The 10,648-nt window shown below is 39.8% G+C and overlaps 1 protein-coding gene across 1 annotated transcript in view; it reads left to right on the forward strand.

The window, feature by feature from the left end:
- The window catches only part of LOC110031497 (DNA mismatch repair protein MLH3-like), a 117,857-nt gene that overhangs the window by 66,166 nt on the left and 41,043 nt on the right, over positions 1 to 10,648 (forward strand). The window lies entirely within an intron of this gene.

The raw sequence follows: 10,648 nt of genomic DNA on the forward strand, positions 1-10,648 counted from the left end.
AAAAAAAAATTATACAGATTGACTTAATAAAATGTAAAATAAATTTAAAACATGCAGAAACAAGTAGCTAGGGACGAACCAGTTTAGTCCTGTCTCTTTCTCTAGTTTTAGGAGCGGAAGCAGATAAAAATGTTTGAAGAGTCGTGCCATTGTCAGGAGTTACCAAAGTATCATCCATTAAGTTTCTAAGTTGGAGTAAGCCTCCAGTCTTCTTCTTTCGCCGAGAAGTGTAAACCTATCATTCTTCGTTGGAAGACCGACTCATGTGATCCTCAATCTGATTTGATGTTAGCACCGCAGTAGGAGTAAAGACAGTTGTTGCCACCGCGATAGGTTCCAATGTATGTGAAGTGTGTATTGTTACCACTGCATCTGGTGCTAGCTGAATAGGAGCTGCGGGACTATCCTGATTTTTAGTTCGAATATTATTCGTTGTAGTATAGTTAAGAGAAGGAATCCCAGGGGCAGACACAACTCCTGTCTTGTGGTAATTCCTTCCTCAGGCTGGTTGTCATCAGATTTGCTGGGAGCGCGTTCAGGCACATGGGGTGCACGTGTGTTACTGCTTTTGATTATTAGTTCTCAACTGTGGGTGCAATCTGAAACAATTCTCCTGCGGGTGTCCAAACATCTTACAGTGCTTGCAGTATGATTTTTGTTTCATAATAATTTTTTGCCAATAATTATTGTGAGTAGATCCAAGCCAGACTTCTTCTACATCTAGTAGTGTAATATCTCGTTCAGTCAAAATTCTTGCAATAGAGGGCCTTGAGAAATGAACTGTAGGTAAGTCTACCTGCAAAGGTTTTCCAAGGATAGTCTCAATTGCATATAAGATAGGTAGGTCAAAGAAATGAAGCTTGAGTTCAGGTAATGAGAACCAGATAGGTGCTATTGGAGGTTCTTGATTGGGATCAAAATTGGGGGTCCATTTGAGCAATTTCATATGTTTGTCCTCAATTGTGATGAATTTCTTTGATAAAAACCTCGTGTAATCATCTTCTGTGCTCAGCTGTATCATAACATGCCTTCCGTCGAAATAACCCACCTGCCAATCCCCAACCAGTTTGAAGTCTTCAAAAACCTTCCCGATGATCTCCATCTTAGGACAACCTAATTGGAACTTTCCAATCTAGTGTAAATTTTTATTTTCCTGCATGAGTTGAAATTTTTGAGGGTGCTTTCAAACACATTTTGAGGATACCATCGGGTATGACTGTAATCCTGTGATGACTCTTGAAGATGTAAAAAAAGGTATATATTTGAAGTAAAATGATAATGAATAAATTTAAAATTTTAATGAAATTAACTCAATTTTCTGTTAGTCATTCATGCATAATATATTTTATAATATTAATGTATATTAGATTATAATTACTTACTAAGTTTTATTTACAGTTGAAGTTAATGCATTCTTTCTGAGAACAAAATATTGATATGTTTGATAGGAGATATTTTGTTTACCAGTGGAGGATTTCTGCTAGATATATTTGTTTTGATGATAGTTTCTCTTTGCTAATTCTTTCAGATATTGTTATATTGTTTTGTACTAGCTTGAGATGTTGTTTTTAGATGTATTAGAATTTATTGCATTCTGTGGATTAGTGGCTCTTTTATATATTGTAAGTTGTTAAAACATTTTGTAGATAGTTAAATTTTAATACCGTCCAATCACAGTACTCGCCTTAGTTAATTCTAAGCACCGGACTAGAGTCTACCCGGGAATAGATGTGGCGGGAGCTCAATTGCCTTCAACAAAGGCTTGCATAAATTTAATAATTAACACACTAAGTTTGCTTCAACTGAGATCTAGAGAGTCGGAGAGGAGCAAAAGATGAGGATCTGAATCCCTTAGAAATAATTTCGACAACGAAGAAGATAGGCCACACATTTCAAAATCCAGTATCAGTGGAGGCCTAGCGAGGGGTATTTGAATCTCTCTCAGTGGGAGACTTACAAAGAGGAGATATCTTTTAGAGAACTCAGAGACTTTGACATCAAGGTAGATCTGCCAGAGTTCGAAGGAGGTGTGGATCTTGAGGAATTCATTGATTGGTTACAGGCTATTGAGCAGATTTTTAGGTATAAAGATGTGTCAGAGGGCAGGCGAGTCAAATTAGCGATCATCAAGCTGAAGAAGAGTGCTTCTCTGTGGTGGTAGAACTTACAGGGCAGAGGAGAAGAGAGGGTAGTAATAAGATTACCAGGTGGAAGAAGATGAAAGAAGCAATGCAGAAAAAATACCTCCCATCCCATTATCACCAGATTATGTTTTTGAAGCTCCATCATCCGCTGCAGAAGGATCTGTCAGTAGAAGTGTTTACAGAGCATTTTGATCATTTGCAGATGAAGTGTGATTTGACGGAGATAGAGGAAAACACTGTAGCCAGATACCTTGTGGGCCTGAAGCCTAATATTAGCAATGTGGTGCTGCTACAACCGTACTAGACGCTGGGGGATGTCCAGACGCTGGCCTTGAAAGTGAGAAGATTGCAGAAGCAGAGACGACAACTATTATACTTCAGGCAACAAGTTGCAGGCAGGAAATCACTTACAGCTACCATGACCGACAAAGGTACCTCGAGAGACACAGGCAGACCCGGGCAAGGGATTGACACTCTGAATCAGAGCAAGAAGAGGCAAGAGCAGGGTAGCTCCTTCAACACTGTGTCGGTCGGGAAGTGTTATAGATGCCATGACTACAGTCACATCGCCTTCAATTGTCCCACGAGCTGAGTAGTCACACGTATGGATCAGTGCGTCGTGAAGGAGGTTCACGAGGAGACAAATTATGACCAGAGCGAGATACATCTTCTTCCCTCAAATGAAGGAGAGACACTCATAGTTCAACGGGTCCTACTGACTAATATGACACGAGGGACCTTTGCCACAACATTTTCCACATCAGCTGCACAGTGAATGAAAAGGTATGCAATCTTATCATTGACGACAAGAGCAATAAAAATACGGCTTCAACTAAGATGGTAAAGAAATTGTGACTCACGCCTCAGAGGCACTCCAAACTGTACTCACTGACATGGCTGAAGGAGAATTGGATCAACATCGACTGGAGATGTTTGGTAGAGTTTTCGATTGGAGACCAGTTGCAGGACTAAGTGTGGTATGGCGTGGTTCCTATGGATGCTTGTAATCTTTTATTTGGACGACCGTGACAATTTGACCGAAGGACTCAACATGATGAATTCAGAAACACATACTCATTTTACCATGGAGGGGAAGCACATCTTTTTACTTCCTTCGGCATAGCCCGAGATCATAGGAACCCTTACTAACAGAGCAGCGTCAATGAGGCTAGTTCTAGTGATGAAACAGAATGAGAGGACTGAGACACCGACTCCCGACATGGAACAATTACGCCAGAGAGGATGTTAGAGCCTTATAGTTAATACTGTACCACCAGCTCCACCACCTGACGGGAAGATTCAGATTACTCTCATGGCACATCAGACTGACCGGACCATGGCTTACCTAGGGAGGATCCAACAGTATAGAGATGAGCCACAAGTCTCAGGAGAGTGGATCGATAGGGACATGGGCGCGCAAGTGTTGCCGACTTCTTTGATGCTTTGGCTGATAGTGCAGCCGGCTGTGGGATCAAGATGCCGTCAGGATTAGAGACAAGGAACCAGAAGCTTCAATGAATGAGTTCTAAGCCCTTTCAACTACGAGAGAGTGACACTGGTGCTGGAGTTTCCCGCACGGATGCGTGAAACGAGCCAGTCGGCTGAACCACCCGACGTAGGGGAGCCGGTCTAGACACCCTTGAGGCGACCTGTTCAGAATGCTGTAGGAGTTAATCGAGATTTACTTCCTTTCCTGCATCTGTTGATCTCATTTTGGGTAAGGTCTTTACTTCTCTCTTTAGAGCCTAGGGTCTAGCCTTAAGTTTTCTTTGTTTGACCCTCTTAGAGGACTAGTACCAGACTCACACCATTTTGAAAATTCGAGCCACCTCTTCATTTCTTCGAGTCTCGCATGGGCGGTTCCGAATTTTCGGCAATTCGTTGAGTTGATTAGGATCGACACATGAAACTCGAGTCGAGTTCCTACATTAATAGGAGCAGCCCTTGAGAACCTCTTCTAATCCGAACGTTCGATGACGCTGCATTTTGCGCACGCATCGCACCCCACACGATTTTGAGTTGAATTAACTCGCCCGTCGGCGAACTCGCCCGGACGACCTCAGATGACGAAACGGATCACACGGATGCGTTCGGGACGTCGGCTTTAGCTAGGAAGAACACCCATATTGCTATGGTTTCACACGCCAGCGATCAACACGAATATCAATGCACTTGTTTTTTTATTAGCAGTGTGCGGGCCCGGGCTCAACCCAGGTTCGACTCGGGTTCAATTCGGGTTCGATTTAGGTCGGACTCGGGATGAGCACGGGCTAGGCACCAACTCACATAAATTCGAATTTCAAAGTTCAAAATTCAAACAAATTATTTAAATTTGTCTTAATTGAATATAATCAGGTGTTAATTTTTTTTCCAATTGTTCGACCCGCTCGACAGGAAGAACCTTCGACTCTCTCGCTCGCCCGCTCCTCTGCGATTCGATTGCACCTCTAGCCGAAGCTTCTCTCACGCTTGCGTAGAAGCGTTAGGCCTTCCTCAACTCCACGCTCGAAGGTCGAAGACCTGGTGCCTCTCTTGCCCGATTCTCCCATTCGCCAACCCCAACTCTCTTGGCTGAAAGCAGTGCCTTCTCCTTCTTCTGTTCACTCTTCAGATCATATACCATTAGGCAGTAAGCATTTTTTTCACCCTAGATCTAAGGCCGTAGTTGGCACTCACTCCGCATTTTTTGCCATTCCTATACTGCTTTCGATCTCCAGCTATTTTGGCTTATTGATATTTGGATTTGATCTTGCTTGTGAGATGTATGCAAACCTGTGATTTTGGATGAAACAATCATGTTGAATTTGCCTCACCTGTTTGGATTTAGTTATTTCTAATTTCCAGTTTCTTAGATATGTTTCTTAGATCTGTGAATGTGATGTGTCCTAATTCAATTTTCCTAGCTGTAACAAGGATTTCATTCATGACTATAGACGCTGAAATAGATGTGTGGATAGGGCCCTCATTCCTTGCTTTTCCTTGTTTGAGTTGTGTCGCCTCTTCCTGTCCATCTGATTTCATGTTCTTACTGCCACTAGTACATTTGCTTGTGTATCTTTACATTGATGAACAACTATGGCATCCTCCTATAATTTTTTTTAAGGCGTTAAAGTCCATTAAAAATTCCATAGTCTTGGCTTTGGAGCAAAGGTGTGTGCCATAACAGTTTGGTGGTCACACCTTGATTATTTGATTCAGGAGCCGATTCCGCGGTTCATGTAGGTGGCTGGCTCTGCTGAGAGGGTGATCATTTGAGAGAGTCTTTATATTGCTGCTTTGTTGCATTAAGGTTGGTTTTACTGTGTGTTACTTTCAGTTTTCTTTGTGGAGTTGTTCTCCCTGTTCTAGAGCTGTATTTGAGGAGATGGTGGTGTTCTGGCTCTATCCTACTCCGAGGTGGTGATGTATTTTCCTCTATCATCCTCCATGCCCCTTTTCCTGCCCTTCCTTTAGCCATTCCTCTATCATACCCGTTATCTTGCCGCCTCTTTTCAGCCGTTGCCTTGGTTTTCAACCTTTCAATCCGCCTTCCAACACCCTATTCCCCTCCAACCTATTGCTGGCCCTCCTGTCTAGTCGTCCCGATCGTCCCTTGCAACTTGCCAGGTCCCCTACAACAGTTATACTTGCTATCTGGCTCACCTTGCCATCACCTAACATCCTTCACCGCCCTTCCCTGCAGCCTTCTCTACCACCCCTCTCCCAAACCCCAAAACCAGCCAACAACCACCCTTCCAACATATCCAATAGCTCTCCACCCTTATTCTTTTCCCTTGCTACTTTGTCGACGCCACCATCGCTTTCGGGTCATTTCTTCCATCCTAGCCATAGAGTTGGTTTGCTGTTGTGGTTCCCCTTGTGGCCTTTTGGGCCCCCCTACAACAATTCTCCTTGTTGTCCCGACTTACCTTGCCATCACCCAACAACCTTCACCACCCTTCCCTGCAGCTTTCCCAACCGCTCACTTTCGGAAACCCCCAAACCTGTCACTAACCACCCTTCCAACATTTCTGACAGCCCTACACCCTTCTTGTTTTCTCTTGCCTCTTCGCCGACACCACCATCGCTTTCGGATCTTTTCTTCCGGTACTAGCCGGAGAATTGGTTTGCTGTTGTAGTTCCCCTTTCCATTTGTGTCACGTTGTAATTTTTTTTCGATAATAATAAAAGTTTCTTTAGGAGAAATCCTTTAGAGAGTTCTAGAGAAGAAAGATGTTGATATGACTTATATTCAAGTCATTAAAGATATGTAAACTAGAGCTGTTACTTGTGTTCAGATAGAAGGAGAATTGACAATATTTTTCTATTTCAGTTGATTTACATCAGGGATCTGCTGTAAGCCCATATCTTTTTTCTTTAGTTATGGATTCTTTTATTAGACATTTACAGGAGGAACCTTGGTGCATGTTTTTTTTCTATGATATCCTTCTAGTGGATCGGAGTAAAGAAAGAGTTCATGAATAACTTGACTTATGGAAGCCTACATTGGAGTCTAATGGCCTTTGTTTGAGTAGGACTAAAACTGAATACATGGAATGCAATTTTAGTAGCAGTAGCTCTAGTGATAGAGTTATAACTATGGGTGATCAGATTATTAAAAGGTGTCAACGCTTTGAATATCTCGGGTCTATTTTTCAAAGTAATGGTGATGTAAATGGGGATGTTATTAGTAGTATTCAAGTTGGTTGGTTAAAGTGGAGGAGTGCTTCTATATTTTATGTGATTGAAAGTTTCGCTTAGACTGAAAGGAAAATTTTATAAGATGGTGATGAGACTTGCAATGCTTTTTGGCGCAAAATGTTGGTCTTTAAAAGAGAGGCATAAAACCAAGTTAAGTGTTGTCGAGATGAGAATGCTTAGGTGGATGAGTGGCTTAGCACTTAAGAGACAAATTGCGAAATGAATATGTCTGTGATAGGGTTAGTGCAGCTCCAGTGTCGGACAAAGTTAGTGTTGTCTTGGATGGTTTGGTCACATTAAACATCGCTTATCTGATAATCCGGTTCGGAGAGTAGATGTTTTAGACTCGATTTATGCTAAGAAAAATAGAGGTAGAACAAGAAAGAATTGAGCATATTGTATAAAGACGATCCTAATTTGTTAGAATTAAATGAAAATATGTCACTCAATAGGACACAATGGAGACAAATGATTCATGTAGCCTAGTGGGATAATAGCTTGTTGTTGTTGCTGTACTTTAAATTTTAAGGATAAATTTTTAATAATGAGGTGAGTTTGTTAAGCTATAATTAACTTAACTATAAAAAAAAGAAGGAGAAAATAAGAAGGAATTTACTGTTATGACACGTGTGAAACAAGTTTCATTTGATCTTTTCTCTAACCAACCCGGGAAAATATAAGGGAGGGTTTATCATCTCCTTCAGTTGATTCGAAGCTAGCGAGAGAAAGCTAGAGGGATCGAGAGAGAGGGAGAGAAAAAAAAATCAAGGAAGAAGAAAAAGTAAAAGAAGCTGAAGAAGAAGAAGATGAAAAAGGAACAAGAAGGGAGGAGGAGACGAGCAACTCACTTGGTGCGTCGTTTCCTTTCATTTTCGCGATCGAACGAGCGTTATAGATTTTCAACTGGTTTGTTGGAATGCTTCTGCGTGCATAGACACACAGTCTCGAGTGTCTCAACTATTCCAGGGCCAGACGTGAGGGCGAGTGACTGAAAGGGTATTCGTTTCTTGTGCAAGGGATATGAAGGAACATTGATGTTTCCTGTGTCTCAACTGAGCAGAAGAGAATAAAAAAGGAGGTGAGCGGCAGGAACAACTATAGGTGGGGTTATGAAACAGATCGAAGGTGACGACAGGAGCGATAGGGGCAATTGACGACAATAGGAGGAAGGGAGTAAAATGTCTGTCAACTGACAATAAGGAGAGGGAGCATAGGTGGCTGACGATTGACAGTAGGGAGGAGGCGCAGGTGGAAGGGCAGCTAGCAAGAGAGGGAATCAGGTTGAGTAGTCAACACCTAGGAAGATGATACAACCAGAGCACCACCTGTCCTCGAATACAACCCTAACAAGGAAAAAACGTCCGAAGATAGAAACCTTGAATCAGAATGAACCAAAAACTAAAAATTAAGATAACAACACACATTTATAATAGACATAAAGGCGAAAAATAGAAAGGAGGGAAAAAATTCCCACCCAATGAATGGGGGAGGAGGGGGTCGGTTCAACCTCTTACCGAACCAAGAGGCTTCTTCCTGTTGAGTCGGTTGGGCTGCTAAACTGATAGGGCCGATTTAACCCCAAGCTCTCGTGACGACAACCTCTTACCGAACCAAGAGGCTACTTAGTAACAAAAAAATGACAAAATAATAGAAACACTTAGTGATAAGAAAATGACAAAATAATAGAAACACTTAGTGAAAAGAAAATGACAAAATAATAGAAACTATTTAAATTTAAATTACTAATAAAGGTAAGCCAAAGGACTAGACTGACTAAGGAAAGGATAGCATGCTGCAGTGTCAAGGTGGGTAAATATGTTTTTATTTTACAGTAATTCTGTTTATGTTTGAAAGCAATTAAATATGTTTTTTAATTTTTTAAACATTTTTTTAAATATAAAAGGTTATGTTTTTCTTTTAAATGTTAAATGCAAGAAAAGAACTAAAATATGGTATATACATGCTTATGAGAGTCACTCTTGAATTGTACTGACAGGGGAATGCAAATAGAAATGGAAATGACCGCTTACCTTTATGGTGGGTTGGAAATGATCAAACATATATATTTTTTAAAAATATATGTTTAGACGATGCCTTGAAATAATGAAATGTGTAATAAAAATAATTGAAAGTAAATATAAAACTTTCTTATTAACTCTTTTTTATTTGCGTAGTCTTTTGTTGTTTTCTGCACTTTTATAAAATACTTTAAAATAAGAATTATTGTAATTTAGAAACATTTACCCACTGAGTAGTTAGTCTTTTGTTGTTTTCTGCACTTTTATAAAATACTTTAAAATAAGAATTATTGTAATTTAGAAACATTTACCCACTGAGTAGTTAGTCTTTTGTTGTTTTCTGCACTTTTATAAAATACTTTAAAATAAGAATTATTGTAATTTAGAAACATTTACCCACTGAGTAGTTAGTCTTTTGTTGTTTTCTGCACTTTTATAAAATACTTTAAAATAAGAATTATTGTAATTTAGAAACATTTATCCACTGAGTAGTTTAACGTAAAATTTATGTTGATAATATTTTAAAGGAAAATCAGCTTTACTTTTTATTTTTTGCTAGTTGTAAATATTTAAAATTCTATACGAATTGGTAGTAACTTCAAATTTTATAAATCAAATGACACTTTTGTGTTTTGAATTTCATTTTAATTATGAAATGAAATGTTAGATAATTATTCTTTGTCCTATCTCAGGCTGGGTCGTGACACTCTAGGATACAATTGTAAAGGGAAAAGTGATGCTGACGACTTCCCAGAATAAAACACAACAAAATGAAGCCCTAAACACCATAAAAACAAATATATTGGTCTATGATAACTAGGAGTGGCCTGGCCTACCCTTTAGAAGCTTGGATCGAAGCAGTCCATGCACGCTTGGTGCAGACACTTAGTTCTGGTGTCCTAAGTGCTGGCGCTTTGCGTCATCTACAAAAGTGCAAATAATGGTGATACGAAAAATTAATGTTGCGGACTTGACTGAGGTTGCATGCAGGAGGAAGATGCTCTAATTTTTTTTTAAACAAGAAGACATTGTTAATTTTTTCTATGAGCATTATTGTAGTATTGAATGCATGGGGACAAGTAGTTTTCCATTAAGTCTACACGGTACGATTATTATCAATAGATGAATACACGAAATGTTCATGATGTTTTTATTACATTAAAGATATGTATACTAGAGCTGTTACTTGTGTTCAAACTGAAGGAGGATTGACCAATTATTTTTCTATTTCTATTGGATTACATCAGGGATCGACTTTAAGCCCATATCCTTTTGCTTTAGTTATGGATGGTCTTACAGGAAATCTACAGGAGGATGTACCTTGGTGTATGTTTTTTGCTGATGATATACTTCTCATGGATAAAATGATAGAAAAAAGCCCAGGAAAAACTTGAAATATGGAGGTCTACATTGGAGTCTAAAGACCTTCATTTAACTAGAACTAAAACTGAATACATGGAATGTAATTTTAGTAGTAGTAGCTCTAGTGACAGAAGTGTGACTTTGGGTGATCAAATTATTAAAAGGTGTGAACGATTTAGATATCTTGGGTCCGTTGTTGAAAGCGATGGTGATATAGATGGGGATGTTAATAGTAGAATTCAAGTTGGTTGGTTGAAGTGGAGTAAAGCTTCGGGCCTTTTGTGTCATAGAATAGTGCCCCTTAGACTGAAAGGAAAAATTTATAAGACGGTGGTGAGACCTGCCATGCTCTATGGCGCTGAATGTTGGCCTTTAAAAGAGAAGCATAATAAAAGTTAAGTGTTGCCGAGATGAGAATGATTAGGTGGATGAGTGGCTTTACAC

Source organism: Phalaenopsis equestris, unplaced genomic scaffold (assembly GCF_001263595.1).
Source record: "Phalaenopsis equestris unplaced genomic scaffold, ASM126359v1 Scaffold000834, whole genome shotgun sequence".
Lineage (NCBI taxonomy): Eukaryota > Viridiplantae > Streptophyta > Magnoliopsida > Asparagales > Orchidaceae > Phalaenopsis > Phalaenopsis equestris.